General features: G+C 40.1%; 1 long non-coding RNA gene across 2 annotated transcripts; it reads right to left on the bottom strand.

Annotated features, from left to right (window-relative positions):
• Positions 1-462: 462 nt before the first annotated feature.
• Positions 463-23,299, bottom strand: LOC120754162 (uncharacterized). Of its 2 annotated transcripts, XR_005701329.2 has the most exons (6): positions 23,249-23,290; positions 14,724-14,835; positions 13,640-13,989; positions 13,187-13,233; positions 12,833-12,865; positions 463-5,218 (listed from the first exon to the last, which is right to left on the bottom strand). It is a non-coding gene; the product is annotated as an uncharacterized LOC120754162 (long non-coding RNA). The 2 variants fall into 2 exon arrangements; XR_005701328.2 differs by lacking the exons at positions 12,833-12,865; positions 13,187-13,233 and having other exon boundaries at positions 23,249-23,299.
• Between the last annotated feature and the right edge of the window lie 1,912 nt (positions 23,300-25,211).

Genomic DNA, 25,211 nt, shown 5'->3' on the forward strand with positions numbered 1-25,211 from the left:
TTAGCTTTCACCTTACTTCCTTACAACTGGTACAATAACTTGAAGCAAAATCTGTCCTTTGAGGGAAACTTTAAGCAGTTAACAATGTACTCCATCTTTTAAATCCACACACTGCCACAGGATATTCATGTAACAGTCCCATCTCTGATAACGTACACTGCTGCCTATTCAGAGCAGGAGCTGGGGAAGTTAAAAAATGTTTTTCAAAATTAAGCAAAGGAATTTTTTTTTGTGCTTAAGCAGACAAAAGTTATGCACAGAAAATTTTAAAACAAACTTATTTCTAGTCTCTCCCAGGACAGTTCTCTCCCCACCAAACATAGCCTATTTTCCAATTTTTCTCATTTACCTTTCATTAACTGAGTAGTTTTCCACAGTCTCTTGGATTTCCCTGAGCCTCTACAGATACCATGCATGTAGTAGACAAAGTTCTGAGTTAAAAAACCCAAAAGACACCAGCAAGAAATTTAGATTTCTGTTATAAAAATTATGGCTCATTATTAGACAGTATTTCCCCCCCAAACTGTTGAGTTTATTTTAGTTAACTACTCAGCAGACATATAAAAGCATTATATGCCTTATAAAGCATTACTACTTCATCTGTATAATTAATAGTGTATACAGCAGTCTTGAAAAAGTACAGCTCAAGGTGCGTTTGCCAACAATTTGTGAATCATTTAAGTATGAACCCTTTCAGTTGCATTGTAGGTCTGCAATTTATAGAAACAGGAATTGAAATAACACAGCTTTGTTTGGAGTTTAATGGCTATGTCTCCTTTACTAGCCACAGAATTTTCAAAACAGCCACTAAACACTTCAATGAAGATTTGAAAGAACTGGAATATTTCAAAATCCCTCTTTATAAAGTTGTTTTGCTTCATGAAACTTTGATCAATGTACTCTCTTCAAAGTCCCAAAGCCTGTCTTTCAGAAATGGCTGTTAGCAACGTAGCGAGGTTATTGATGGTGTGGACATCCTTTCTGGAAGATTTTGGAAGTCGACTGTACATCTAATTCACAAAACTTTTTCAGGGCTGTTTCAGGAATGTTTTTGCCATGTTTGACTCTTCCCTGGCAGATCCAGCACAACAGGATGCGCCATTTAGTAAGTTAGTCATCTTGAACATCTTTGCCTTTCAGAGCACAGAACATTAAGCTAAACTAAGCTTGCGCTGAAAAAGACACCAGGGTTTCATCAAAAGAGTTTTACAAGATGCAGTCAACACTTTACATTATTTGTCCTTTCTTCAACTCATGTTTTGACATTATATTGCTACAATAGCATCAGTCACCCACAGCTATTTTTAAGCTATCTAGGTTTAGAACCAAACAACTCTTCCATTTCTTTAAATCAGACTATTTTAAACATAGCAACAAGTGTATTATTAATTTATCCAAATAAAACAAAGCTGCTTTCAAAGCAGTGACCCCAATTAATGGAAGAGAATGGTAAAAAGAAACCAAACAAAAAACCAAAACCACAAGAAAGATTTGCAGTGGGTTTGTCGTTTCATCCAAATGCTTTGGACGAGCCATGAGGCCTTGTCTTACCCAGCTCAGCTGATTAAAGTCCTCAAGGCAGTGGGTTTAACAGACTAAAGTGCACATTTAGCATGATTCTGGCAGTCCTCCTATGCCCCAAAGCACACCAAGATGCCCCAAGTTCAGGGTAATATTCAGCTGGGAAGGACTAACAGCTACCCTGCTCCATGCCATCCAAGAAAGAAAGGCAACAAACCCCAACTATCCTTGTTAGCAGGGTTCTGGGTCTCATTTAAGTTTTAGAGTAAAAGTATTTCAGGCCTATTTTTAGAATGGCAGAGTCCCAAACCCATCACTTATCGTGGGGTGGTTTGGGTTGGCAAGTCCAACATTCCTTCAAAGAGCAGGGATGTCTTCAACTAGACCAGGATGCTCAGAGGCCCATCTCCTTGTTCTTGTGCATCACCACCCTCGTTGTACAAAATACCTTCTTTATATCTAACCTGAATTGATCTCTTTCTGTCTGAAACCATCGCCCCTTTTCCCAACACAACATGCAATCCTGTAATGTCCGTGCCCACCTGTCAGCCGCCCCTTAGGTACTAAAGGGCCACAAAAAGGTGTCCACAGAGCTTCCTCTTCTCTAGGCTGAAGAGCCCAAACTCTCTCACAGCTTTGGCACAGCGACTGACTTCTACACTCTGCTGGCTCGATCCCACTCCTCAGCTCCAAACGGGATACCGTACTCCAAGTCCTGCAAGCCCTGAACAGAGGGGAAGGGTGCCAGCTCCACTCTGAGTAACACAGCCCAGGTCACAGCTAAACAACAGGAAGAAACTAGAACATATATTGAGACCTTACGTTTGTACTACATTTCAAACACTGCTAAACCTTCACAAATGCATTATTTGAAGAAAAGCTAAAATTTGTAATTAATATGAGCAGTTACATTAACATAAACACATAGGAGGCAATGAAAAAAAATCTGACAGACAAAAGGCTGAGCAGCTTTTTCCTCTTGGGCATAGTCTTTAATAACAGAATCAGTCAATCATTCTTTGAAATTCTGCTATCAGGACAAACAGAACATGTCTCCAGGAAATTTAGGATGATGGTGTCTGGAAAACAACAAAAAAGGAGCATTTCCAAAGCCTTCATATCTCCATCCAGCATTTAACAGATGCCTTTATAAGCCTTGAGCTGCAAGGACTGGAACAAGATGCTCTGTGCATTATTCTCTCACCCCCTCTGTCGAAATCCCTTGCCTGTGTTAATATAGGTAACAGATTTTATGTTCTTACACTGAAGCAAAGAGGTTTGAAATACAATGTGAGTTTTTGCAATGCTTATCCAACCTAATGGGAATTCACACACATCTCAGAGGAAGATTTACTGCCTTAAGACAGAAGCAGTGTAGAGTGTGGTTTAACAACATTTAGTATTTGCTGACCGTTAAAACATTCTGCACCACCACAGCAAACTCATATTTTAGAGACACGTGGGCCCAGTGTCCTCTCCAGTCTCAGTACAAAAAGTGGGCTGTGCACAAGCCAAGTAAAAATGTCCAAAAAATATGAATTACTAAATTACTCCTAATCACATTATAAAGCATTGTTCATCTGCAGCCATGTCTTGATGGTTTTTGATGGTCCAGCAGTTGGACTCTAAAGAACACTGAAGATTCCCATGCAAGTCAGCCTCAAAGGCATATATTTGCCAAATCTTTCTTGCACATGCAAGAGAAAATAGTGAGGGGTAAGAAGAGAGAGAAGCTTTCAATGCAGAATAGAGGAAAAAAGAAAAAGCAGCTTTTTTCCTAACAAGACTCCATCACATACTTCTAATTATATTTACTCAGAAGTAATGTAGGTATTTAGAGTGATAATAAAATTACAAAGGCAGTACATTGCTAAAAGCGTTTCCATAGCTATTGCAGTGTTCTTTCCCCCAAGATGAATTATTAACATTAGCATCACTGCATTTTTTGAAGTCAGGGATGTGGAATCATGAATTCACCACCGACAAGATAGAGATGCTGCACACATTCGCAAGGAACAGTCTTAAAATGGTGGCAAAAAAAAAAAAAAAGCAACAGCATCTCTTGTTTGCTATTGTGAAGAGTTATGCCTCATTCTATCAAGGAGGAGCAACACATGATTTTATTTCTTTCCAATTCAGGGAGTCCAAATTTGCAAGGAGAAATACTGTCACGAGTTATTTACAAGTGGGTTGTACAGAATTTCCCTTGCCAAAATTATTCAGCAGATATGTAAATAATTTTGAAGAGCATCTGGCTCGAAGTTACCAGGTTTTGCACACGGATGTCACTTTATGCAAATCATCCCGTAAACACATCGGCATGTTTCAAAATAAGACAGAGCAATGGACAAACTGTTCTAACTCAACCAGTTGTGGCAGATGGCAGGATCCAGGATGTCTGGAGCCTGCCAGATCCATGGTTTCATCTGGAGAGGACAGCCTTGGGAGACATGGCACTTGACCACTATTTCCTTCCCGCCTCCATTTTTTTTCCTCTTTATACCTTCTACACCCAAATCCAATAAGTATTAAAAAGATTAAGGTATGAAAAAAGGATATTTAGACCCAGCCAGGTAGTACAGCTAAGGACAGGTAAATGCCTCAGCACAGAGTTATAATATAATTTTTCATCAGACGCTCTCCAGAGACCAAGAGGATCTTCAAGAAAAAAATAATTACAAAACCCAAGGAGGGTTTTCTTGTCTAGGATAACTTGCTACTGGCAATCTGCTGTTTGGAAGCCTCTTGAACCTTGGCCTGCTTTGTTTTTCTTTTTTCTCCATAACTCTATTGAAATTACTTTCTGAACTCTTAGTCTTGTTCCCTATTGCATCCTGCAAAAATAAGTCTCACAGCTTGCTTAACTATTTTAGAGGAAGACCAAAACAAGACACCCAAAATAGCTCAAAATTCATCATGACAGTATTGCCCAGGAATTCCATATCAAAGCCCCAAGAAAAGCAGCATCGCCACACACACACACAAAAAAAAAGGAATTAAAAATTACCATAGAGCTCAGCATCTCAAGTCAGAAGGGTCCTACAAGGATCATCAAGCCAAATTTGCAGCTTTCAGGACTACACATAAACCATAAAGCTAAGTGCAGCCCAGACACTGAATTCTGACAAGTGGGGTTATGTTCCACATTTACACTGTATATCTACACAGAACTTCTTCAGCACAGCCTTGTGCAGAACACAAAAATCTCTAGATATTTACTCCAGAGACAAAACATTTTGTAGCTAAGGCCCAAAAGTTATGTTATTTTTCAATTTTAATTGTATCTTTTCCCAAATGTACTCAAATTATTCATATTTCTAAAATACATACCATAAGTGTCCAGCATGGCACCGATGTATTAAAAACACCCTGTCACACTTAGAACCTTTTAAGGACCCTTGCAATGCTTCCCATTCCATGATTCAATATATTTCAGTACAGATTAAAAATGATAAAATTAAGAGCAAAATGAAGAAACAAAAAAATTCAGTCAGCATTGAATAGTTATCTCCCAGTAGAGTTTTTCGGCTTGCATCTCACACAGCTGGTGCCAGCAGCTCAAGAGGGAGTTGGGCAAGATGAAATTTTTCCAAGGACTCTGCGTACTTTGAAGTCAACATAGCTATTATATTCTGTTTCTTAATTCCTGCTTTCTGAAAGTCTGGGAGCAGCCGCTTCTGTTTGATTCAGAAATTGCCTTAAAGAAAGGGGAAAAAAAAAATTGAAAAAGAGTAGAGATTGATTTCATTGTAACAGAGAGCAGCACATCATTCTGATGATTTTTAACTTTTACTACCTATTTACTGTACACTGCACCCAGCTGTCTGCATGGGGAGGTTTGATCCTTATATTACAGCATATCTTATGAAAGTCCTTTTTAAATCATTAAAAAAAAGAGGAAATTGTTTAAGCATTTTAGAATTTCTCCTGACTCTTCAGTAAATGCTCTAATATTTGATTACTTTTCATATTTATGCTTGCCTAATGGCAGTCTATGTGCATATAACAGCTCAACTGGAGGTCTTCTATCATGTTCCAGAATGCACTGCTCAAATTTGGTCCAAGTAAAATCCAAATAACATTTCTCATCTAATGATTCCTGTCTAGTCATGATAAATCATAAAAGGTCACAAACAAACTTACTCTAGGAAATTGATGTTAAATAGCAAAAACAACTGCATTTGTTGCCACATTTATCTTCACATGGCAAGGCAAAAAGAAGCTGGATGCTATGTTAATGCACTGGCTCTTTCCCAACAACCTCTTGAACATCTGTTGTATCTTTCCCCTACAAAAATGCAAGTAGCTTCAGGACTTCCATTGCTTCTTACCCAGCAACTTAATCTAGCACTTTTACTACCCAGAAATGAATTCTAGCAACATCCTAATGCAGCCATCATTCTTACTTCTCTTTTTGAACCAATGAGAAAGATAAACCTAATATTTCTAAGAACTAGAATATTTTCTAAGTTTCTGTAAAACTCACAGAATCAACAGGTCAATAGGATATGCAAGAGTTAGTAAATCATCTTCTGGTGCTGCAGTAGCAATGACAAATAAACTGAAAGAATTATGAAATTATTTGTTTTGCTTGGAAAACCACACCAAGGGAATCCCAGTTTCCTCAGTAATCTACTAAAATACTATTTGTACAAAGACTGTTCTAAAAAACCCAGAAGTTTTGGAACTGACTGGTTGGTTTCGAATTTGACAGACTGTATAGCATTAAGTGATGAAATTGAGTAAGAGGGGATGACTGAAATAGTATAAATAAGTTTCTTTCAGACAATATTAAAACTTCATACGCATCCCTTAGGACCTTATTAAAAATGCACATATGCTCAAGAGACCTTTAATCTACGAGCAGTCTATCAAAGTCACCAAGTTTTAACAGAGTAAAAACATTTCCACAGAAGAAGGCCTTCCCAATCTGCCTTTCCTACCCACTTACATCTATTACATAGGCAACATGAGAACTTCTGCATTAACTTTCACATTCTAATTAATTTCAACTGTATTCACCTTGAGCATTTTGGAAAGCGAGATTACTTGCCATCTCCTGGAAAAGTTTTTCAGAGATATGCAAAATCTCTCAAAACTTAACGTTAGGCTAATCCAATAAAACACCCAAAGCATCTCAACCAAACAAAAAAGAGTTTCATGTTGAAAATTCCACCTTGCTGACAAATAGTTTCATGTAAACTTGACTCACGTCCATAACTCACAGCATTATGCAGGAAATAGTTCAAAAGTTCCAGGGTTTTTATAAACTCCAAAGAAATCTATGCATTAGTATTAGAACAAAATGTTTGCTTTTATATTTCAGCTTCTTTTCCCAGTTCCCTCTGGGTGGGATAAAAATATTTCAAGCCAAGCTGCGGTTAGTTACTAATACAACTTTGGTGCATACCAAAGAAAAACAGATTCATTAAAATACGGTAGAGATCCTCCAAAAAGCAGAGAGCTACCACAAGTCATACCGTGCTGACTTCAAAAAGAAAGCAGAGCTGCATTACACACACTTTATTTTCAGCTGAAATTCAGACTATCGTTTCAAGACTCTTCCAATACAAAACACTTTTAAAATTCTATTATTAATGCTGCTTTCTTTGTGCTGTTGAATACTCACACCAGAACCATGGACACAAACTGAAAATGTTGCTAAAAAACTTAGATGCATAAATCTAGAGTTTAATCTGGAAGTGAAGGAACATCACACCACCTACAGCCAGTAAAGACTTTATTAGCCCATCTCAGCTCCACTTAGTGCACCCATTCAGCTTCCAGGATTATTCCCAACAGGCTAAAATCCTGACAGTATTAGTCAGAAAAATTAAATTAGTCTTTACCAAACCACTTTGACATAAGTTATTCCAGGGCTCATTAGATCAATCCTGAACCATTAAAACACTTTAGTACTGACTGGGAAAGAGTGAGACAATTCACAATTGATTTCCATGGAAGCTAAATTAAATTACACGGAGTTATATGTCTAGTTCAAAAAGGGCAACAACAAGTCAGTCCTGTGTGCTTTTTAATGAAAAAAATTCTCTAATCTCCACTTCCTACAACAGTCTTTTCCAGTTTCCATAGAGAAAAATCCAATTGAAAAAGGCACCTAAGTGCCTGGATAGTAGTTTGGAGATATTTTTTTATGGTTTTTTTTTGGCAAGCATTTTGTGAAAAATTTGGGGCTTTTGATAGGCTTTTCCAGAGAGGCCTAAAAAGACAAGACACTACACCTTGGGCTTTGTAAATTCTGTACATAAGACTTCATCTATGGCAACTTCAGCTTTATTTATATAATTTACATGCAGTCTTTAGCTTATCATTGTTTTTTCATTGTAAGCTTCCATGGCATTTTTGAGCAGCCATGCACTTGGCTGCCTTCGGGTTTGTTACTTTTGAAAATACGTCCCCAAGGTTTCCTCAGAGCTGAGAACCAAGATATGACCTCACAGTCTACAAACACCATAATACCTGCCCCTAATGGGGCTCACCAGAGCTCCATCCTTGGCCCTGTACTCCGCAACATCCTGAATGACTTGGACACAGGATTTCAGGAGATACTAAGCTAGCAGCTGATAAAAAATTGGGAGGAGCTGTTGTCTTCCTTGAGCCAGGGGGCCCTGCATAGAGACCTTGGCAAATTAGAGGCCTGGCCAACCACCAGGTGCAAGAATTTTAACAAGGAGAAGTGCTGGATTCTGCACCTGGAGTGGGGCAACCCTGGATGTACAGACAGACTGGGGAATGAGAGGCTGGAAAACGGTGCCAGGGAAAGGGACCTGGGGGTACTTGGCAAGCTGAACATGAGCCAGCAGTGCCCTGGAGCCAGGAGGGACATCTCTGTCCTGGGGGCATCAGGCACAGCATCACCAGCCAGGCAAGGGAGGGATTGTCCTGCTCTGAGCTGGGATGGCCTCACCCCAAGTGCTTGGGACAGTTTTGGGTACCGCAATATAAAAGAGATAGAAAGGAAATAGAGAACATCCAGAGAAGCCTCAAGAACAGGGAAGGTTTTGGAGGAGAAGCCATGTGAGGAGCAGCTGAGGGCACCGGGTCTGTTCAGCCTGGAGGGGACTGAGGTCAGACCTCACTGCAGTTACAAATTCCTTGTGAGGGGAAGAGGAGGCACAGGCACTGATCTCTGCTCTCTGGTGACAGTGACAGGACCCAAGGGAATGACCTGAAGTTGTGTCAGGGAAGGTTTAGGTTGGATATCAGGAAAATGTTCTTCACCCAGAGGGTGGCTGGATGATGGAACAGGCTCCCCAGGGAAATGGCCACAGCACCAAGCCTGACAGAGTACAAGAAGTGTTTGGACAATGCTCTCAGACACATGGTGTGACTCCTGGAGTGTCCTGTGTAGGGCCAGGAGTTGCTCTTTGGAGATACTTGTAGGTCCCTTCCAACTCAGAATATTCTATGAGAATAAAAATTGGGAAAATGTTTTAGGCAGACATATCTTCCTACATTTTGTGCTACTCAGTTTGTAATCCCCTATTATATTGTAAGTCAGGAAGAAGAAGCAGTAAGTTTTTCTTATAAATGGTAAAAGACAGCCCCTGTGCACAAGTCATGGATCCCCATTCCTGTCCCTTTGAAATGCAGTAATGGTTAACCAAACACTGTGGAACATTAAATGCTAATAGAAACTCATGTCCATTCCTCCATGGATAAGTTTATCTGAACACACAGAAATCCCTTAACAATCTTTGCTTTGCACAAAAAGACACTAAATAGTTATTTCACATTTTTGTTTCAGACTACAAAAAGCTTCCCTTCAGGAGACTCATTGTAGCACTGAAAGTTGGGCTCCAACCACTGTTTATCAGGACACATGAAAATAACCAAAAATCAGGTCCTGAGCTGGGAAGTCAGAGAAAGAACATGTATGCGAAGTATTCCAATGCCAAAACAATTACTTAACATCTAACATGTGCCACACAACTTGCCCAAACACCCAAATGCACTTTCAGATCAAGCTTTCCATCAAACCATTTCTAGCTCTACAGCAACCTGCCCCAAGCAGAATGCAACAGTGCAAAGTCTGAACTTCTAAAATTCAGTGGACACAGTCACGAGATGTTTGAGGATGAACTGCTGTTGGTTGGCAGGGGGACAGGAGAAAGTCTGCTGACCAGGAAAAACCAGGAAAAGAGAATCAGAATGCTGCTGGGAGCAGTGCATCTCCAACTGTCATCACCAAGAGCCTTGTAAAAATAAGGACATACAACAAAAGTGGAAAGGAAACACACATTGTACCAACAAGGCATGATTTTTTAGTAGTTCAGAAATTTAAAAGAACAGAGAAGCATTGGAGACTGAATTTTCCACAAGAGACAATGTGGATTCCATGTTACACTAATTACAAAACTGCTATTAGTACTGCAGAAAAAAAATCTGCCAGTTGGACAGCCTAAGCCCACAACAAAGTGCAATGTGTGAAACAGTCAGCTCATGGGACAGCATAAACATAGCTGCTGCTGTTCTGGAATGGTGAAACACACTCCTGGCAACTAAACTGGCTGCTGCTAGAGAAAACATTCAGCAATTCATCTGAAGAAAAAAGCCTATATATATATATATATATAGATATAATTTCGCACAGAGATGCACAGGTTCTGTGTGAGTTTGTTCAACAGGAGGATTTTCAGACTGCTTTAGCATGTGATTCCTCTGAGCAGGTTAATTTGATGCTAGATTTCTGGTCACCTGCAATCTTCTCAAGTCAAAATCCATACCCAATGCACTGCTCTGCTCAGTCGTGAAAATGGATTTCCTCTAGTTCTCGTAATAGTCAAGTACAGAAGCAAACCTTGTGATTAGCAAACCTACCCTCTACAAGCAAAGTAGGGTTTAGAGGAAATCAGGAGTCAAGAAGATCAAGCTTCTTCTGTAATCTCTGTGACACCCCGTAAGTGTCATCTGGAGAGGAATCAGAAATGAATCACAAGATAAAAAAGCGAATTTTTCGCATGGCAGGAGCAATTATTTGCTTTAGAGTACATGTATTAAACTGTATGTAAATGTACATATTACACTGAAGAAAGTTCCTACTACACTCATCTTTCTAATGCCTGAAACCAAATCACAAGGCCAACAGTTGTGTTACAGATCAAACCCAATTAGGCTCCCTGCAGGTGGTCATTTTTGCCTGCATTAAACACTGCAATGTACAAGAAATAGTCTAGTAAATAAAGATGTTTAGAGACTCAATCTCCTAAGAGCATATCTGTCTAGTTGATGATTTTTGCCACAACTCCTTTCAGTAAAAAAAAAAACAAACAAAAAAAACCAAAAAACCAACCAACAACAACAACAAAAAAACCCACAAAAACCCCCACACATTTGTCACACCATATCTATCTTTTAAAGCAAATATACTTCTATTTTATCTGCTAAAAGTGTTTCTGACCTACAGTTAGTGGACTCTTAGCACCTTCCCATGTTCCTTCTCCTTGCAGTGCAGCACGCACTAGTAGCCCCATAACAACAGCTGCTTCAGTGACATGGATAAGTTATCTCTTTATCAACAGAAGTCTAAGTTTTATAGAAAAAACATATTCCGCAAAGCTTTTATTTAAGGCATTTGCATAGAAATAACCTTGCACTGAAGAGAAGACTGAACAAAAGACAGAGAAACTCCACAAACCACCAGGAGTAGGAGGTGAAAGGATCATCCGGCAACACTTCGATTTCTAATTAGAATGCAAGGTGCTTGAAGCAAATAGTACAACTGAGATGGTCAATTAAGAGTGCTGTTATTCTTCTTCCCCTGCAAGACCCCCTCCGCCTTGCAAAAGACAGAAAATCATTACAGAATTGTTAATGCTTCAGTGTCTAGGTAGCTATCCTTTGGAGAAGAAAAAGCTTACTTACATCAAAACACAGATACAACTAGAGTAATTTTATCTTCTGGTTACCAAGGAGACAAGTGACCTCTATAGACTTCTCCTAACAAGTGTATCAATGTCATATCATAGCAAGTAAAGCCATGAGAGCCGTAAGAAAGTACCTCACTGCAGAGAAAATCTGCTGCTCAAACCTGAAGTTTAACAACTTGGATAGCTTGCCAACGAAGCTTTGCTACTGGCGTCACTTCCCAAGATTCCTTTTAACAGAGCATTCTCTGTAGGAGGTATTACCAATCTTCACTTCAAGGCAAAATAAAAGGCAGGAAAGGCTCCAGTATAGAAGCACAGACAGTATATTACAACCAACAATAGGGGCAATAATTTAACTTTAGCCCTCATGGGGCAAACCTATCCTGAGACCCAAAATCCATCCTTTCACAGCCCATCAGCAACGCCTTGAAGCCAACATTTATGTGGTATCAGCAATTCTCTGTTTTGGTATTCCAGAACCTCAGGAGGATTCTGCTTTCTTCCTCAGCCAAGCTCAGGAAACCTACTGGAGCCCACAGTATGTATAATCTCATTTTCAATGCCTTCCTAATCTACAAAAAGCAGATTTATTTTTGCGAAGTGCACGGTTAAAGAGATTCTCCATCTTTCCCCATGTCCCTGTTGGGCGCCATGCATATGTTCCCAATGCATTAGTGAAACACTGAACCAGCTTTTTCTTGGAGAAACTGCTTCAAGCTTCTCCAGTTAAAGTTTACCATCCATCCCCAGGTACCTGCACACATTTTGGCTTCCTTGCTTGGCTCACCCTTGTTTTCCTGCTGTTGCTGCTCCCTGCATTTACTTCAGGCAGAATGAGCTGTAGAGGTGGGATGGAGATGGTGAGCTGCAGAACTCCAGAGTGCTGCTGGCAGCAAAGAGCGTGCCTGGGGTAACTTAGACTAATTTCAGCCTGTCCTGATCTAGCTCATCTGGCAGCAATAAAAGGAAGTTAATTTTTTTTAAAAAAAGTCAATAAAATATATGAAAACCTTAGAAAGCAGTTCTGCATTGCAATTGTGAAGTAGATCAAGGGGTTCTTCGTGGTATTTCTAAGATCAGCTTTAGAGCCCTGTATTACTTGTGGGGTAGGGTAGGGCTGGGAAAGTGGCCTTGAGAGATTCACAGCTGTTGATGGCAAGTTCCTGCATCCTAAACACCTACCTGGGCACAGACTAAACAAAAATTCAGGAAAAGTGATGAGGAAAAGTTTTGATTCAGGAGACAGAAAAAAAATAAGGTGGAAGAAACTGTTATTTTAGACCTGACTAATGAAGCATTTGAGAATATAAATGTGTGAAGGTGTTTTGAATGAGATCATGAGAGACAGAGCCAATGATGCTGCAGAAAACAAGAAGTGAGAAAAGCTGAACAGGAGCAAGACAGCTCTAGGTCAAACTCACAGGTACATCAGATGAAGCGCAATGCTGACAAACCTGGGGGGAAAAAACATCAGCATGTAATGCCAGAATTGAGGGTTGCAGTGTGAAATGGATTTGTGGAAAGACACAAATAGCAATAAGCAACATAAAAAAACTAGACAAATACAAGTCCAGGATTTTTCCAATAAGACAAATTGCAAATTAATAACTCCCCAAACACTTTCAACACCTGCTTTTCTTAATCTTCAAAGAAGACTAAGAGATCAGATATTGAGCTGGTGATAATAGAAAGCAAAATAAGGAAAAGAGTTTAAAATAAAACCAGCAAAATCTCAACACCACACAAAATTCCAGCATACACAATAATAAGGGTACCTCGCTGTGAAATAGATTTAGTTGTTCTGTTCCCCTTGATCCTGCAGCTGAAAAAGACCACAGAAGAGAAAGAAACAGAAGTAAACCCACGTGGCAGGGGCCCGGTGAATGCTCAGGTGCAGGGGCTTTAATCCACTACCAACTCAACAGCAGAATTGTCACCCGGGTTTTTTTACTCACTGCTATTTGTGACGGGTTTTACAGGCAACCAGCTGTAATCCAGGCTTCTTTCTACTACAGAATCCTACATTTTCACATCCTTTTCTTGTCCTATACATACTGCTCTATCATATTCTACCCCTTGACCAGTCAAACCTGCTCCTATACTCACATTTCATCAGTAATTCTCTCCTTTCCAACTGTTTGCTTAAAGGATGGTCCTTCACTTTGTATAGGACAAATAGAATCAGTACTCACAGAATATTTTTTTTAGAGAAAAAGTGCTTAACTTACCACTTTTGCACTTCCCTATCTCAGAGGTTCACTGAGAAATTTGCATAGCTCATTCATGGAGCATCTCCCTGGTACTGCGAGCTCTCATTACAGGCATAGAAAAGAAAATGAATCCGAAATCAAGTGTTGAGTATTCACAGTCCTGTGCTTGCTCTTCCTCCTCCTTGGAAGCACAGCCTCACCTAATTACAAGGCCCTCAGCACTCCCAGCTGTGTGGTACAGTGTGACACAGGTGTGCAGCATCCTTTCAGAAGCAAGATGAGAAACACAGGCCTCTCGCACTGGTAGCTCTTGTGACAGGGTGTTTTCCAGAATTCCTGTGCTGATAAGCCTTTGATGATACAGAAGGCTACATAAATAGACAGAGAGATGAAGGTAGATAAGAACAGATGTGACAGAGATTGACAAACATTTTGGGGTACAAGTCTTACGGCACAGTAAGCAGAAAGAACAAGGCAAAGTGCTATTTTACTAAAGTAAATCACATAGCATGGAGAAAGGCTAAGCAGGGCTATCAAGCCTTCTCCTTTCATCACAAATAAAAAAATAAAAAAAAAGAAGAGAGACTTTCTTAGAATTTAAAGAAAGGTCTGACTATTATGAACCTTAGCCATGGAATTTTCACTAAAACTGCTGCTTTTACAAAAGGTCTTCTCTCTCCCACTGGCAAACAACAAAGCATCGAGCAGTGTTCAAAACTCCTCAAACTAAAGGCGAAGTAACAGATTCAAAACCACAAGTATGTCATAGAGCTAGAAATCAAAAAGCTGCAGTATAACTTGGCTGAGTGTATGGGGTTTGGGTTTTTTTACTACAATCAAAGCTCTTCAGGTCCGTGCCCTTTGCCATTTATGGATAAACAGGTGAGTTGTATTTGCAGCTGCTCAATCTTAATTTGAGGGAAGTAAAGGACCTGCTTTGCCTGCCATAATGTAAGTTTATTATGGAATTGGCTATTTTATCTCTAATTCATCATAGGAGAGCACAGGATCCCTGCAGCAGGAAGCCTTCCAGTGGCTCACAGCTGCTGGGTGTAAGCACTTAGTTTAACATCACTGAACATCATCGTCTTCAACCACCAACCTGCTGATCTTTCAAGGCAGCAGGATGCTGGCAAGGCCTCAGCACTCAGAACATCTGGAGCACTCCAGGAATCTTAGGTGTTGCCAGCCTTCTTTTACTCTTCTCCTTGTACCTTTTGGAAAAAGGGTTCAAAGCTGACAATAACCTCATGCATGCAGTTAGTCTTGATAGAAAACATTTCCTGAAATTGCTTAAGAAAACAAAAAACCCCCAACAGTAGGTCATTCAATTCTGAAAAGATCTTGTTCAGTCTGACAACTCAAGGTCTTAAAACTGATTCTGAAAATTCAAGACCTGAAAACTGATTTTCCATTATTGATGTTGTATTAGCCAATAGTGTTCATAGATTCATTCTAATCTTGGTTTTCTGCTCCCAATCTACCACAAGAACCTCATCCTTCCAACCTAAATTCTGCTATTTACAGGTAGGATATGGCATTATATTCACACTGATTCCTTTGTAAAACTGAAAAACTTAGGTTTTTTTCAAGAGAGAATATATTTTATAAATATCCTTCATCATCAAAGTGGAAAAATATTTTAAAAATTCTACCATTCAAATGGTTGGAGAAACACACTTGGGCAGCTGCCTAGAAACATCTCTTCCTGAGTAGTGTTTGGATACATCACTGAAAATGTGCTTGGATTGTATTTAATCTAGCTGAAGAATCATGTGTACAGCTTTTTTGATAAGTTCATGGTGAGGAAGGCTTCACCACACACATCCATCCTGGCTCAGTTGGATGGGAGCCAGGCCTTCCAAGAGATCTGCTGCCACAGAGAGATCATAGCAGGTTGACACATTTTTCAAGAGAGCACAGCACACGAAGTACTCCCTGTACTTCTCCTAAAGAGAGGCTCTTCTTGGAAAAATCTAGCCCAAAGGGAAGGGTGGGGGTGGGTGGAGAGCTTGAGCCTTTCTCCTTACACTCTGAAAATGTAATGTAATTGCACAGGGAAAGGCTACACACAACCACTGCTAGTGCTATTAGTGAATAGGACAGCTTTCTGTCAAAGAACAGCCATCTCTGGGAGTGAAAGTGTGTGGATATATATTGAGTTGCATATGTAAATGCATTATTTTGACAGGCTTTCCAATCAAAATTTTAGTTATGATTTGTCCTGCTTAGGTATGAACTCAATTTAATCTACCAAAGTAAACAGAGCATAGAAATTAACAGTTTTGTATTTCTAGGCTAGAGGTGTCAAGCATAAAGTCCCAAGTCCAGAAAACAGAATAAAGAGCTAAGGTCAGTAATCCATACACAACTGCCTGAAGGTTGGGAAGAAGAGCAGGTGGACTCAATAGTACTAAGGATCACCATAGGAAGGCCTGTAAACCTTGCACTGTTTTTGGATTAGACCTCTATTTTGGACAAAAATTACTTGACTGGCTACCTAGAGAATCAGGTTGGTATCGCTTGGCTAGGTTTATTACTTGGAATAAGGCTCAGACTGTGAACAGGGATCAGGAAAGCAGGGGCTAAAGGCCTAAGATAATGTTTGATTCTAGCAATGATAAATTGAGGAAAAAAAAACCTCTTTATATAGGAATTCAGAGCATATTTAATCTGGACTCGTTGCTCCAGCCAGACATCTTACAGAGGATGGTATTCCAAAATGCAATTCAAATTCCCACAGTTTCAACCTGAGTAAGAGATATATCTTTCTTCCATCTTGCACATTTTTGGTGTAAGCACAAGTTAATGATTTGTTAATGATTTATAATTTAAATGGGAAGTGTGAGTCACATGGCCAGGGATATATTAAGGGATGAGGAGAAAAAAATCTTCAGGACTAGATCTTAAAAAGAGTTTCTAGCATGGGAATACAAATAACAGTGCAATGTTCACAGCTGAGACTGTAGTCAGGGAGGCTCAAAAAAGGAGAACTCATGAGGCTGAAACGGGCATTAAATCATAAAAGGCAAGCAAGACCACAGGTAAAAGCATGACAAAAATACATATGTAAGGAAGAAGCTCTACCTGAATTAGGACTTGTACCTGCCGCATTTTAGCCCCGCAGGTCTTGAAACAATCCAGCAGGCACTTGAGCCTCTCCCAAAGCCTGCAGAATGGACTGTGCCTTCCTGTCCAAAGCACCCACTTCAGCCCTACCTTCAGTTGGGCAGATGCTCCCGAAATGAGTTGGAAGAAGCAGGGCTAAATGAGCTGTCACTCCAATTCAGGCAAACACCAACCAGCCCTAAAAATCCACCGGGATGCAGCTTTCAGGAGAGCAGAGGAGCAGGAGTGAGATGAGTGCTGCGGGCTGAGAGCCTTGCGGGTGACCTGGGGACTGTGGACAGAGGTGTAAACAAGCAAGTCCCACTGCCAGGCTGAAAGACGGAATTCAGGCTAAGGATAGAGCTTGAAAAAGGAGAGCATATGCAGCTGAGTGATGGACCTTGACATGCTCACACAGCTAAAAGAAGAACTTGAAGAAGCAGGAAGCAATGTAATGTCACTCCTTCTAAAGCTGGCGGGAGCCTCGTGAGTACAGCTTGGGCTGTGGCTGGTCAGACAAAGAGAAACTCCAGAGGTGAAAACAGCCATGGATTGTCAAAGATGGGAAATGAAGACCCAGGAATGAAACCACAGAGGAATTACTACTCCTGCTATAGCAGGTACAGAGCCTCTGGCAATAATCCAGAGGAGAGGTTAGGCTGGTTTAAAGTTAGGAATGCAGAGCTGGAGAGCTGAAATTGATGGCAATTGTTTAAAAACTCTCATGGAAAAAACAAAGACAGAAGGGAGGAGAGAGAATTAATCTATCACTCTGTTTAAGACAGATACCAGTTTATGGTAGCAAAAAGGCCAAATTTAGAAATAAGGGCCCCCAGAAGGCTGTTACTGCTCTTTGAGTGCTGAGCACAGATAATTCAGTCTGCATTTGTCCAACAGCCTAAGCTCTGCCTTCCCAAAAATCAAGCACAATGCAAAAGCTCTAAAGGCTTGACAGAAATATCTGCCATAGAAGACTAAACTTCAGACTCAAGTAACGCTCCACACAAATATCACACAAAAATCAATGTTTCCTAAAAGAGCAAGTAGTCATCAGCAGTCTCCAATAAAGTGCTCTTCTTTTTAGCAGCTAACAGAGGTCCTCATAATTCATAAGTAGTACAGATGGTAGAAAAACATTCAGATTTCAAGCACTACCTCTCCGGAATTTTTAAGCATCTCTTGAAAGGCAGACCTTGTGAGGCTGAAGTAGCTACAGGCCTGGACTAAGAAGAAGGGAACTGCTTTCCTTGGAAAGGAAAACCCCTCCATTCTCTCCCACAACAGCTTTGAACCATTTTCATTTTAGGCAGGGGACACTGTTAAAGGATGTCTGGCATTAATATCCGCAGGTGGTTGTACAACACAAGCGTTGCCTGTAATATCTGGATTCTGTGGACTCATGAAGATGATGGATGAATGCTTTTGTTCAGTTAGAGACTGAAGAGCAAGTTAGCTCCAATTTGGCTAAAATTAGGTTAGTTATGGTTACCTCCCTCATGATTTAGTAAGGTTAAGAGTAAGAAAACATAGTGCAGTAGCCAGCTGTTCTCTGAAAATGCAGATTTTTTTGTGCTTTGCAATGAGAAAGAAAAGATTTTTGGCACCTTACATTTCAGAAAAAAGAAACTTCTATGATTATTAGTGAAGAAAAAGAAGGAATTACAGAATTTCTTAAAGAAGAAGGCTGTCCAAGCCCTTTGGATTTCCACATACAGAAGCTGACACACAGATGACAATCCCATTTGAAAGTTTTGCTTATTAATCTGACACCATCTGAAGATGTTTACAGTGTTATGATGTTTTAGTCCTTTCGCTTGGCACTTTCAGTTTTTCTGATGATCCACCCCAACTCCTAAGTACCAATGTTCACATTTGTTTAAAATCCAGGCTGCTGTAGTGTAGTTAAATACATCTCACTGTTTTTAATTTCATAACAGTTTTTTCATAGTTCCAATGCTCTTAGACTCACAGTGCATCCTCTGTATTTCTCTGTGTCACCCTGCACACTCTCTGTTCTTACTGATTTTTTTCAGAGTTGATGCTCAGCATCATTCAGAACATAATCTTATTTTAAAGACATAGGCTCTAATACCTCCTTAGGATTTGTCTGGTTATTGCTGTTTGCCGTGACTGAGATGAACAGGCAGTGCTCCCAAGGTCACTGATGTGGCACCACACAGGAGGGGTCTCTCCTGCACTCCGCAGCGAGGAGGGAATGACAATAACCAGAGCAGAAGCAGCTTGCCACCCCCTCCATCCCATCACAAAAAACATCTGCTGAGTCTGCTCTCTGTACATTAATGGGAATTGACCCTTCTGCAGCTCCCAAAAGGAAGCTACAAGATTTACTATTTAACCACACCTCCAGTTATTTTTGCTGTGTCCAAAGTAGAACTGTATTGCCTCAGGTAGCAATTGCCCCGTCTCTTGAGTTCAGGTTGTTCTGAGTTTAGGAACCTCTCCCAGAACAGCCAGAGTGCTATTTTTCCTAACCTCTCTTCATTAGGCTGCTGGCGCCACTCTGGGAGATACTGGAGATGGCTTTGAGAGAATGAATTTCAATGTTAAGGGCAGGATTGTGCAGATTTGAGACAGAGGAGCACAATTTTGATAACAAGAACTACATTCTTTAGTCTTGATATCAAGTATTCTTTCTGTTAAGTCTGCAACATCATCTGTCAGGGAGAAGTCCATGTATCATTCCAAAAAAGCAAGATACATTGCCAGTGTTATGCTCACAAATAACTGTAAGAAAACTCTTCTATGGCTGTCCATAGTCAAACATAAAATGCATGAGTAGAGCCTAGAAATCTTACCAAGTGCAATCAATGAAAGACAAAATACTGAAAACCACCCATTTCCTACAGCCATATAAAGATATTATGAGCAAGACAAAGAGTACTAGAAACTATAAAAGTAGGGCGTGAAAAGATATTTGAAACTCTTTCATTTGCAAGCCTGCACAATTTTAATTTTTTCTTTTCTGGGGTAACAAATGTTATCACACTCCAGGGCTTCAGTTTAAAACAAAGAAGCAAAACCTGCAATCTGCACAATATATATTTTGTTGCCTTAGATCTACGAGGTATATCAGAAAGCAACAAAATTCCACAAGGAAATTACAGTGTAAGGAGGGCTGAGAAGAGCAGCAAGCACGATGTCTGCTGAAATGAATCCTCACTTGTATTTGCTAGAGTAAAGTAAGGTGTATTAAAAGAGGCCTCCCTGATACGTTATAATTCTTCCCCTGACAAAAATAATGAAGGTGATCTTCTCCACACTTGTGGAATTATAAAGAATTGGTCTGGCTCGTGTCTTAGAATATTTAATCCCTTTACATCAGCAAAGGAATTCGCTCACAGAGAAAGCATGCAGCAGAGTGAATGCTATAATCTCATTCTTTAAAAACACGGTTGGCACAGAAATTGTCCATTTTACTCAGGAGGATGCAATTACATTTCAGCTTTCATGTAAAGCTGCTTCATGAAATTGAAAAGCTTGCGCATGAACAGAAACAGAACAGCAGGGAAAAAAACAAAGACTGTGGCTGGCTATGGATCGTTTCTCCTTTTCCACATGGTTTGAGGGAAAAATAGCTGTCTGCACTGGGTGAAGATAATCTGCAGTAAGCAGGCTGGTACCAGCCTGCTGACCTAATGGCAATGAGGAGTCTAGGACTGAAGACTTAAGACTCCTGGGGAAAGCAGATAATCCAGCCCCTCATATCGGTGAGTAAAGAATTTATGAGCTACACAGGAGGAAAAAAAAACCAACCCAAATAAACAAAAAACCCAAACAAAAACCACAAAAAAAACCCCCAAAATTAAAAAACCACACCCTCCAAAAAAACCCTCCCCAAAAAACCCAACAACAACAACAACAACAAAGCCACATGGGGGAAAAGGGGGAAAAAAAAAAAAAAAAAAGATACAGAGGAATGGGAAGTCATCTTAGGTCTCAAGGGAGGAAGAAGAATCATGTTAGTCAACCTTAATCCAGATGCTGGGACTAAAATAGAGAAGTCCCACTCACCGCTTGCTCTGCCAAAGCCTTCGAGAGACAGCAACACAAACTGCCAGGAATGCTTTAACTGAACAGGTTTCTGTAAGGAAGTGCCCGTGTGTTCATTTGGTTGAGGAATGTTGATGAGAAAAGTAAACTTTCTGAGAGAGTCAAGGAGAAAGGATTTAAAAGGTGAGTCTTAGTTCTTTCCTCCCAGCTGGATATGGGAATGGGAGGAAACTCACATAGAAGAAAGCATCAGGCATTTGTTTCAGGATGCTCTCTTCCCAAGATGACTGTCTTTGGTTCAATGAAGACAGTCCCACTTTTATCAGCAAAAAACCCGCCAAAACACTCTGAAAAAAAAGCATGTTTTCTGCCCATGCTAGAACAAAAGCTATCATGAAAGTCCTCAAAATTTCAAATAATCAGAAAGACATTTCTCATTCATCTCTGGTTGCATGATAATGAACAAAAGGAAAGTGGAAATTCAGATACAAACTGTAATTACACCTTTCACGTCAGAAACTCTCAGCTTAAGAAATTACACTCTGATTATGTAAAGGCTACAGTAAGTTAATTAAAATTTATTAGTCAATGTTGGATTCAATGTGAAAAGCAGTAAATCCAGACAGAAGAGACTGTTTCTACATTCACACAAATACGGCTTATGTTGCAAGGCATAACTGAGTGTAAATCTTGACCTGTTAATTATCAAGGTCTTTACTGGGTAGTTTTAGGTACTTTGATCAAAGGTTAAAAAACCCCGGTGAGAGACAGAGGAGCATTTGTAAAAAAAACAGTGATCATATTTTATTATCATTTCTCCTAGTTTTCTGAGTATCAGGTTGTTGGACAGAAGAAAAAGTCCAAAGATCTTTTTGATGAATATCTTAAAAATGTCTAGTTGCTATCAATAACAAGATTAAATTCTTGCACCCTTGATATTTGGCTTGTCTGCCAAGGAAGAGCAAAGTTATTACCAATAACGTCTTTGTTATATAACAAAGAAATTTAAGTCACCATTGACAGTTCAGTGAGGAGAACTACCAATAAAAAATCATATCACACACATTTCTTAGTTTGCTCACCTCTGTACTTTGATAAAGTACATGCTGAGAAGTAGACATACCTGTCTGGTTTGATCATTTTGTATTTTTGGAGTAAAAGTGAAAAAAGAGAAAGTGTGATAAGTCCACTGCGTGATTCAGAAGAGAGGACTGCAAAGGTTTCATCTCCTAATCCTTTGGTTCTATGCCACACTGCAGTGCTGAAGTGAACCCACAACTTACAATGGAAACAAGCTACAGAGGACAAGATGAGATCTACCTTGAATTAAAATCCCCACAGAGACAAACAAATCTGAGAACTGACTGCTGCAAAGTACTGAAATGCACCAAGCACAAGCACTCTCACAGATCACCTTGCTTCTACCCAGCTTTGGGAGTAAAGGCTGTTGTACAGTGTGGAAAAATTCACCAGTCTCCACAAGGAATTTGGTGGGAGTTGTATTGGATATTGAATGGCCTGAGATGGGCTGCATTTGGAACAATTAAAACAACCTTTTATGTTTTCTCTAAACTTAATACACACTCAACAGCAAGTGCAAAGGCATGCTTATTTACTCAGCAAAAATATTTTGAATCAATAAGTTTTTGCTAAACTAAACCACTTTTAAGACATCAATGTAAAATGCTTTTGCCTGATTTTCATTTGAGAAAAAATGCATTTTCACATAAATTCTTTTCTTATCTGGTTAGATTGCCTTCTATTGCATAGAAAACTGCATTTACTTTCCTATATGTTGTGTATATTATATTTTGCTCCATTTTTCTATGTAATCACACTCAATTTCTATTTGAAGAAGCCAGAAGACCTGGCCAGAAAACCAACATTTTTTTCCACAGTCATAAAATCACTCTCTTTTAGAAAAGCTTATGAAACATATTTCTTTTAGCTTTTTTTCACAGGCAATGCTTACAAATCATTGTTTTGTAAGATTATTTTCTTTTTTTTTTTTTTTTTTTTTTTTTTTTTTTTTTTTCTGGAGACTCTTCAACTCATCTATATCTGAAATCGCAGCATACAAAACCTGTGTTAGATGAAATGTCAGCAACTTCAAATCGGGATAATTATGTCCTTTGTCTTTCATGCAATATTCCTTACCATAAACTGCAGAGTCACGTTTGACTCTTTTTGCAATAGCGTCATATTGCAGCAGCCCTCTCGTTAGAGGGTAGAAATGAGCCAAGACATAGACTCCTTGTTTATCACAGCATGAAAAGGGCCCTGGCTTATTCCTCCTTACAGCTCAGCCATCCTGACTCCAACCATTCACTGACTCTGGCTGCAGCAAGCTCCTGCTGTAGGTTTCCCTTGCAGCCTCTGACTGCTGGTTATTTCCTGCTGAACCCTGACTGCAGGGATCAGTTTGCAGACTCTGACTGCAGGCTTTTACCCAGCTAGACTGTGACTGCAGGCTCCAACAACAGGCTCTGACTGCAGCCCCAGACTGACCTCACAGCAGTGATTCTCTCTCCCCAGGATCCTTCTTCTTCATGACTCCCCTCCCTAGCTAACCCCACTCCCTTTTATCACACTTATCTTTATTGGCTATAGTTGTGACTCATCAGGAGTGAGGCTGTATTGGGTAATTAACACGGCTGTTATTTATCACAGACAAGGTCACCTGTATTCTCTTCTCCTACAGCTTCATAATGTCAACTTACTCTATTCATTTTTCCCCAGGAACCTAAGGTTGTGTTCCAAACCCTGCTCTAGCCAGCACAAGTACAGGGTGGATAATACATTCCTCACTTTCTATTTCCTGCCGTGGGGGAAAGAGGCCACTGAATTTCACACACAATCCATGGAGTCAGGCACACACCTCAGCAAAATTCAAACTAGCTCTGTGACTGACCAAGGAGATTGCTGGCATCAACCAAGTGGCACTGCAGACACAGCTCAATACTGGAGCCAGCACCGTATTTTACATTTCCCCTCTTTCCTCCAGACTGAATGCTGGGCTCCATCAGCCACCTGGAATACCGTTTAGAGTCCTCTCCCAAAAGCAGGCACTGTTCCAGGAGGGTTAAAATCAAAAGCCATAGTAGCCAAACCAGCAGGATTTCAGTGTAACAGCACCTCGCATAGATCACATTTGAAAAGGTGAAGCCAGAAGTCATTTCATCATAGAAAATATTTTTTTCTCACAGGTTCTGGCTCACAGAACAACTTAACTTAGGCCTGTGCTCTCTGCTTTGCTAAAGCAACCTTAACTCTTCTGGCTGCAGAGATATTACTGCATTGAAAAGAACTGAAAACCTCCGTGCCTAAACAAGAATGAACAAGGCTCTGAAAACTAACAGCAGCTGACATAGGCTGGAGAACATTTCTGTGACAGCTTCACTATTTAACCAGAAAAGTATGGAACATGAATCTCAATTTTCTACATAGTGTTTTGGAGTGGACTTTAGTTCTGAAGTAATTAATGGCAAGAGAAACCCTTCTCACACAGCGAACTAGGTGCTTACCTAGTTTCTCAGCAAGCAACTCAGGTTTTCCAGACAGTAATCATTTATTTTTAACATAAATTCTGCTGTAACATGAAAGCTCAACTGCTACCGATTGTCAGTTTTCCCTAGATTTAGGCAACAATGTATTTTGGGAGTATGACTCAGGAAAACATTCACATGACCAAGTAAAGCAGGTGGCCAGGACCTACCACATAGCATCAGCTTCATCAGAACATCCTCACAGAAGGAAAAATAGCTCCTAGCTGTTTAGGGAGATGATCACAGGGTGGAAGAAAAAACTGTTCTAAGGTATAGGTTATAATTATTACAACCAATAAAGCAAACTGCAGAGTCTTTTGCCACAAAGAGATACATTTTTTTAAAAAACACTATTCTGCTGATGGAAATGTTTATTTCGTGTTGTCAGTAAGTCTTGAAAAAACTCATTTACACAAGAGACTTCAGTCATAAGTTTAAATTATGCCTCTGCCAAAGAAACAGCTTACCTGGTTTTCCCTCAAAAGTATCTCACACAGCAGCACAGCTCATTTATCCCCCCAATGTTTCAATAGCAACAGGGGAGAGGAGTTGTTTGTTAGTCTGTTGGGGAGGGAGATGTCCAGGATCCCATAAAACTCTCCCTGTCTCGTGCAGATTTATGCTCAGCTCTGGGTCCTGTGACTGCACAGAACAGGAGGCTGACAGACACTGCACCGAGATACCATGAGTTACAGTGGTGGGATTCCTTCCCCTCCTCCTTCACGTGGATAAGAGGGATTTGTTATTCCTGTCATTCCCTTGCCCAGAAACAAGGCTGTGCCCAAGTCAGCAGTTATAAAAGCTGGGCAAATTTTTCATCCTTAGCCAGAGATTTGAGGAAAGGATTCTGCCTCAGGATCCTCAAACCAGCACTCCAGGAGCACTCTGGGAACAGTCCTGATTCACACTGACACCTGGGAAGCATC

The sequence above is a fragment of the Hirundo rustica genome, chromosome 6 (assembly GCF_015227805.2).
Source record: "Hirundo rustica isolate bHirRus1 chromosome 6, bHirRus1.pri.v3, whole genome shotgun sequence".
Classification (NCBI taxonomy): domain Eukaryota; kingdom Metazoa; phylum Chordata; class Aves; order Passeriformes; family Hirundinidae; genus Hirundo; species Hirundo rustica.